Source organism: Muscardinus avellanarius, assembly GCF_963383645.1.
Source record: "Muscardinus avellanarius genome assembly, chromosome: 18".
In the NCBI taxonomy this organism is placed as follows: Eukaryota; Metazoa; Chordata; class Mammalia; order Rodentia; family Gliridae; genus Muscardinus; species Muscardinus avellanarius.
This window is the reverse complement of record NC_137804.1, coordinates 13940742-13948363: the sequence shown is the minus strand read 5'-3', so window position 1 is coordinate 13948363 and position 7622 is coordinate 13940742. Positions and strand designations below refer to the sequence as shown.

Below are 7622 nucleotides of genomic sequence, written 5' to 3'. Positions count from 1 at the left end.
TTTGGATCAACAATGATCATAACAGTAAGGAAAATAATAGTAAGGGAACTGCTACCTGATCGGTGAAGAAAGAAAATGAGATTTTAGAGCATCTCTGAAGTACTTAGAGACATTTATAGCTATTGCACTCATTTTGGGAATGCCAAGGCATCTGCTAAAGAGATAGAAATTAATTTGTTGGCCTTCACCCTTAAGGCAGATAAGCACTGCCCATGTTTACTCTACCCATTTGCTCAGCAAACTCTTTTGTCCATGGAATTGATCCACAGTGAAAGAAATAAATTTCAGCCCAGCCCTCTGGAAATACAGCAAATTGCAGATGAAAGGATTTCACACCAGCGTGATCTGTATATTACAGGGCAAAGCTTTGGTATCGATGAGAATGTCATTTTTCTGTGCCAAGAGCAGAGCTGGTGTCCAAGGCTTCACTGTTAGTGGTAGCATTAAAAAATATATTGAGACTGGACAATCCTGGCTCTTTTACTGCCTCTATGGCACCTGAAGGCCAGTGCTTCCTCTATAGCTGGCACTGCTACTGGACTGCAGAACTGAGGGCTGTCTTTGCTACTGGTAAATTGTTAGCAAGATTGATGGTCAGGGTCTCTGGTATCAATGCCAAGAAGAGTGGTTGGAGTCTCAAGGCTTTTAGGGAAGGTGCAATTGTCAAGGTTCCGCAGGGGTTTCCAAGGGGCAAATAAAAACCTCTCCCAGTCACTTCTCCAATCCCTCAGTGCTAGATTCTCTTCTGGTCTCATTTCTTTATTTCATATCTGATGGGAGCTTCCTTTCTGGGACCATTAAGCTAAATTGGAGATAAAAAATAATAAATCACACTGGTAACAACAGGAATCATTTTCCTTTTTTCAAAAAATCTTTTTTGGAAACTTGAGTCCAAATTTAATTCACTTTTAATTTTTTTGGTTGTGGTGCTAGGGATTGACCCTGGGGTCATTTCACCTCTAAGCTATATTCCCAGCCCTATTTTTTTATTTTTATTTTAATTTTTTTATTTATTTTATTTTATTTTTTATTGGTGCACTGTATTCATACATCATAATGGTATAAAGAAAATACTTTTGTAGACATGCACACATCGCCCAGTTAGCCCCTACCCGATCCCCACCCCAATCCCTCCCCATCCCTCCTTCCCATGCTTAGCTTAGTGGTTGACATCTACTTTTATAGCAATTTATCCAATATTAATGATGATAATCTCACATAATAATTTCATTTGTCTGATACCAAGCTTTTGATGACTTAAAGATAACATTTCAATATTTCTTTTTGCTTTCTTTCTTACCAGAGAATATATTTTTCTTTTTTTTTTTTTAGGTGAAACTATCATACATTTATTTATTTATTTTTCAGAAAAAAATCCATCCTGATATGGAATATGGACTCTAGATACCCAAAACAATCTCGAAAAAGAACAAAGCTAGAAGATGTATATTTTCTGATTTCAAACCATATAAAGCTACAATAATTGAAACAGTGTAGTACTGTTCTAAAGGCAGATAAATAAACCATTGGAGTTAAATAAAAGCCTAGACATAAATTCTTCCATATATTGTCAAGTTATTTTTGACAAGGTTTCCATGAACATTTGGTGGAGGAAATACAAATCTTTTAACTAAATATTATTGAAAAATAATAATTACATGAAAAAGAAAAAAAATGGACCCTTACCTAACACATATACAAATATTAACTCAAAATAGATAAAAGACCTAAATATAAATCTTAAGACTATAAACTTTTAGGAGAAAATTTGGGTCATACAACCTCACAACATTGAAATTGGCAGTGATTTCTTGGCTATAATTTCAATGGCACAGGCAACAAAAGGGTAAACAAACTCCCTAAAAAAATATATATATATTGTATATCCAAAGACAATGTAAAAAGAGTTAAAAGTTACTGATAGAATGGGATAAAATATTTCCAAATGCTATATCTGAAGGTATATTAAATTCCAACTAGAAATACTAAAAATTAGTAACAATAAAAGCAAACAATATAATTTAGAAATAGGTAAAAGACTAACATAAATAATGAATCTCCACAGATAACTAATCTTAGTTGTCTGTTGGATGGAACATCTTGTTTCTCTGGTTCTGGTGTGTGTTACCTATTTCTTCTTTGTAGTTAATCTCTTTGAGTATTTTCTCTAGCGCTGGTTTTGAAGACATAAATTCCTTCAGTTTTTGTTTGTCATGGAAGCTTCTTATTTCCCCATCTAATTTGATAGAAAGTTTTGCTGGGTAGGAAATTTTTGGCTGGAAGTTGTTTTCTTTCAGAGTTTGGAATATGTTACTCCAAGCCCTTCTGGCTCTCATGACTTGGTTTGGGAAGTCTGAAGTGATTCTAATTGGTTTGCCTCCAAATGTCACTTGGCCCTTTGTTTTTGTTGCCTTTAAGATTCTCTGCTTGGCTTCCACATTGGTCATTTTGACAATTACGTGGCGTGGGGATCCTCTTCTCTGATCCTGTCTAAAGGGAGTTCTATAAGTTTCCTGGACCTGTGTATCGACCTCTTGCTCTATGTTTGGAAAATTTTCTGCTATTACTTCCTTGAAGAGATTGTTGATCCGTTTGGTTTCACCTTCTTTCCCCTCCTCTATTCCAATTATTCTTAGGTTAGCTCTCTTAAAATGGGCCCATATTTCTTCAATGTCAGATTCCTACCATCGGATATTTTTTTCTAAGTTAGAAACTATGCGTTCATTTTTGGAATGATCATCTTCTAAGAGCGAGATTCTATTCTCCATGTGGTCTAATCGGTTGTTTGTACTTTGAATTGAGGCCTTTACTTCATTAATTGCATCCTTTCTCTCTTTTTGGCTCTCTCTGAATTCTTTTCGAAACACCTCTATCATTTCTACAGTTATTTTCCTGATTTGATTTTCTAGAAATCTCTGAATTTCTGTTTTATCAGGTTCTGATGTTGTGGGGTTGTGGGCATTCATTGCTCCATTGTTATTCCTCTTTCCCATGATTTTGGAAGTTTGTGCCTTCTCTGGGTTCTTCCCTTGGGTCCCTACGACTTCGCTTAAGGTGCTCTGGATCTCGAGTCTGTGGTATCTTGGTCCCCACTACTCCTTTACTGAGTTGTATGGCAGAGTCTCAGACCCTGGGAGTCAATCGAGGCTGCTCTAGACCATGGGGGTGCCAGGTTGGGCGTTCTTCTATGGTGTGATATCTCTGCCACTGCCACTCCCCCACTGAGTCAAGTCCCTGGGAGTACAGTACTGGGATTTCTCCTCTAGGGGCCACAGTTCGACTCACTGTTGTTGAGTGCACAGATGGAGTTGTAGTGGACTTGGTGAATTTGCTGCTGCCACCGGTGGCAATATGGTGCCGCTGCCATGCCCTCGGCCGTGAGGCTGGCATATTTCTTTTCTGTTTTTGAGCTCCGCTCTGAGTCCCTGCAGGGTGTGCTGAGCCCAGCCTCTGGGAGCTTTAGATGCTCCCTGCGTCGAGAAATCTGCCGAATCTCGCCTGGCTGATCCGCAGCGGCTCACCTCCGCTCGCTGTCTGCCGCTCCTCTCTGGAGCCTGGTGGGCTGTTGAGTGCATTGGTCTGGAACCGTTCGGTGAACTCGCCACTGGTGCCGACAGTAAGGCGCTGCTGCCGCGTCCTCATGCATGAGGCCAGTGTATCTCCTCTCTGGTTCTGTGCTCCGTTATGAGTTCCCCTCCTCTCTGGAGCCTGGTGCTGCAAGGGAAAATGGTGCCCCCCGCTTCGCACCACAGCTCCACTGCAGCACTGCGGTCTGGTTTCTTTCTGGTGTTTTGTTTTTCCAGCCCTCTTTTTCTCTGTCCCTTGTAATTACATTTTTTGTTTCTCTGCTGATGGTGTTTTCTGGCTATGAAAGGCACTGATTTTGTGGTAATAAAAATTGTTTGTTAGCGGGGCTCGTAAGCCCCGCTTTTCTCCGTCGCCATCTTCCCGGAAGTCCTTCCCAGCCCTATTTTATTTTTACTTTGAAATAGGGTCTTGCTAGATTAATGAGACGCTCACCAAGATACTGAGGCTGTCATCAAACCTGTGATTCTCCTGTCTCAGCTTCCCAAATACTGGGATTACAGGTATGCACCACCATGCCTGGATAATTCAGTACATTTTGGGGATGAGGGTCTGGGGATGAAACTGAGGGGGCATTTAACCTCCGAACTACAACCCCTGTCCTATTATTTTTATTCTTTATTTTGAAAGACGGTCTCACTAAGTTGAGAAGGGGCCTCACTATGTAGCTAAAGCTGTCCACGAACAGTGACCCTCCAGTCTCAGCCTCCCGAATGCAGCCCCCACGCCTGGCTAATCCGGTTCATTTTGAGGGGCATTTAATATGCTTTTTCAGCCGGGCATGGTGGCACATGCTTGTAATCCCAGCATTCAGGAGGCTGAGACCAGAGGATCGTGGTTCACGGACAGCCTCAGCTACTTAGTGAGGCCCTCTGCAACTCAGTGAGACCCAGTTTCAAAATAAAGAATAAAAAAATAGAGCAGAGGGTGCAGCTCAGAGATAGAATGCCCCTGGGTTCCATCCCCAGACCCCCCCAAATAATAACAACAACCACAACAACAACAACAACAACAACAACAACAACAACAATATGCCTTTTCAATGCTTCTCGAACTTTGTTAGCCATTATTACACACCAGAATGGTTCAAGGAGTAAATGCTTTCTGTTAAAGATAATTCACATTTAAATTCTCTTATACAGTCCCAAATTGTGATAAAATGCATAAGAGTTGTCAAACTGGCAATCTTCACATGGTTCTCCCAAGGGATAGGTATAAATCAGTCCACAGTTTGAAATGCATTTGACAATTCTGATTGTGTCTTCTTATTTTTGTTTTTGTTTTTGTTTTTGTTTTTTCTTTTTGGTGGTACTGGGGTTCCTGGAAGCCCTTCTACCTCTGGGCTACACCCCAGACCTATTTTTATATTTTTATATGGAAACAGGGTCTCTTAAACCAGTGAGGCTGGCTTCGAACCTGCGTGATCCTCCTGTCTCTACCTCCCAAGCATGGGGATTACAAGCATGTGCCACCACGCCTGGCAAGATTGTGTCTTCTTAGAGTACTAATTCCCACTGATCAGAAATTCTGGTTGTACCCGCATTATTGTATTATGTTATTGTACTGCAACTCTTTCCAGTGCTAAGCTGCAAAGATAGAAAACCCAGTAATCATCTGTATTAACCCTGACCCATGATACACTGCCTTATATAGAGGAGATGATTATTAAATGTTAATATATTAAATAAAAGATAAGTGGACACAAAATAAAATAGAGGGCTGACAAAATTTCTTAGGAAATTTCTGCAAAAACCAATGTTCTTCAGTGCTCTCCTACCCCTAAAGACATCTTTCAAAGAAGTCTACATTCTAATCGCTAGAACCTGTGAATCTGTTAACTCCCATGGTGAAATGGACTTTGCAGACATGATTTAACTCAAGATTTTGAGATGGGAGATTATCCTGGATTATCTGGGAATTCCCATGGTAATCAAAAAGGAGGGCATAAAAGGAGATAAGAAATCAGAATAGGTGGTAAGGAAAGTGAAACAGAAGTAAGAGGTTGAAGTGATGAGAGACAGGAGGGGACAGCGAAGAAATGAGGAACACTCTAGACCTCAGAAGGGTGAAAAATCAGATCCTCCCACTGGGGGATTCCAAAAGGAACCAAATGGCCAACACCCTGATTTTAGTCCTTTAAAAGTCATTGGACTGATGACCTCCAGAGCCATATGAGAATTGCTGTACTCTAAGGTCCCAACTTGTAATAACTTGTTGCAGTATCAATCAAAAAATAAATACAGCTCTTCGCCCTCTTTCCTCTTCCCTGTCAGCCGCCGCCATGAAGGGCGAACTGTGCAGTTTCAGCGGGTGCAAGGTCTATCCCGGGCACCGGCGGCGATACACCAGGGCCAGGACCGACGGGAAGGGTTTCCAGTTTCTTCATGCAAAATGTGAGTCAGCTTTTCTTTCCAAGAGGAATCCTCGGCAGATAAATTGGACTGTACCCTACAGAAGGAAGCACAAAAAAGGACCGTCAGGAGAAATTCAAAAGAAGAGAACCCGACGTGCAGTCAAATTCCAGAGGGCCATCACTGGTGCGTCTCTTGCTGGAATCGTGGCTAAGAGGAATGGAAAACCACAAGTTTGAAAGGCTCAACAGGAACAGGCTATCAGGGCTGCTAAGGAAGCAAAAAAAGGCTAAGCAAGCATCTGAAAAGACAGCAATGGCTGCTGCCAAGGCTCCCACAAAGGCAGCACCTGAGCAAAAGATTGAGAAGCCAGTGAAGGTTTTTCTGCTCCCCGGGTTGGTGGAAAACGCTAAATCGGCAGATCAGATTTTTAAGTAGAGATCTATAATTCTCAAATAAATAAATAAATAAATAAATAAATACAGATTTTGGTACCTGGAAATGAGGTGCTGTTGTAACCAATATGTGACAACGTAATATGTTCCTTAGGAATTACATTATAATTAGTAAATTGAAGCTTTTGTTTCTGTTTTGGGCAGGGCGAGTTACATTACTGAGGATTGAACTCAGGGGCTTTCTATTTCCCATCTACACTCCCAGCCCCATTTTATTATTTTATCGTGAATGGGTTCCCACTGAGAACTAGCCTTGAACCTACGGTCTAGCCTTGAGGCTAGCCTTGAACCTATCCTCCTATCTCAGCCTCCCAAGCACTGGGATTACAGGTGTGAAGCCTAGCTTTGAGTTGAAGAATTTTGAGGACCATAGGAGAGTCCCTTGGATGGTCTGCTGGTAGAATTATTATTATTAAAGATGCTGCCAGTAAGCGCTTAAGAGGAAATGAAACCGCCTGATGGGAAGATCCATATATAGAAAAGATTTAAACTGTCATTTGAAAAATGCTGCTGATAGAGCTATGGATGCTAAAGATTCGGCTGCTAAGGGTTCAGAAAGCCACAGTAGCATGTTATTGAAAACGGGAGGAAAGGAGATCAGGTCATATAAAAGCAAAAAGCTTGGCTGAAATGCATTGTACCATTTTATTGAAAGCGGGATTTGTAAACGGTGAACTTGAAGTTTCTGCCGAAGTTGGTGAGAAAATTTCCTCCCCCAAAAAAATATTGTTAAAGATGAAACCTGGTTTGTTTTTGTTACTTAGAGAAAAATGAAAGAGGAAAAAGAGTAGACAGACCTCTGAGCTAAAAGGAGCCAGGAATTGAGGGCTTGGTATCTTAAAATTTGCATATCTAGAGTGTAAAAGATACCAGCCTTAGGAGGTTCACTGTCAGGAAGACGTGGTCTGTGGAGAAATCCAAGGATGCTGCTCTCTAGCTTTTTTCTAGGTCCTGGGAAGAGAACTAGTCACAAAGAAATCACTTTGAAGTGATTAGTGTTGATAGTCTTGGTTCCCAAGGCCATCTCGGCAGAAGCCAAAAATAAAGACAAGAGGAGATAATAAAAAACAAAAAAAAAGACCTGTGGGGGGAATAGCTTGCCAAATGGGAGAAGAAATGAGAGGAGACCCACTAGTTTCTTGAGGATGTTTTTCCATCAAAAACACTCTCCCCTTGGACTGAAAAGAGCACAGAAGGAATGAATTGTATGAAAGTCGTCAGACTCCTGACA

The 7622-nt window shown here is 41.0% G+C and overlaps 1 pseudogene across 1 annotated transcript; it reads left to right on the top strand.

Moving 5' to 3' along the window:
* Positions 1–5866: 5866 nt before the first annotated feature.
* On the top strand, positions 5867–6349 carry LOC308276862 (large ribosomal subunit protein eL24-like; annotated as a pseudogene). Its single transcript has one exon. The product of its transcript is annotated as a large ribosomal subunit protein eL24-like (transcript).
* The last annotated feature ends 1273 nt before the right edge of the window (positions 6350–7622 follow it).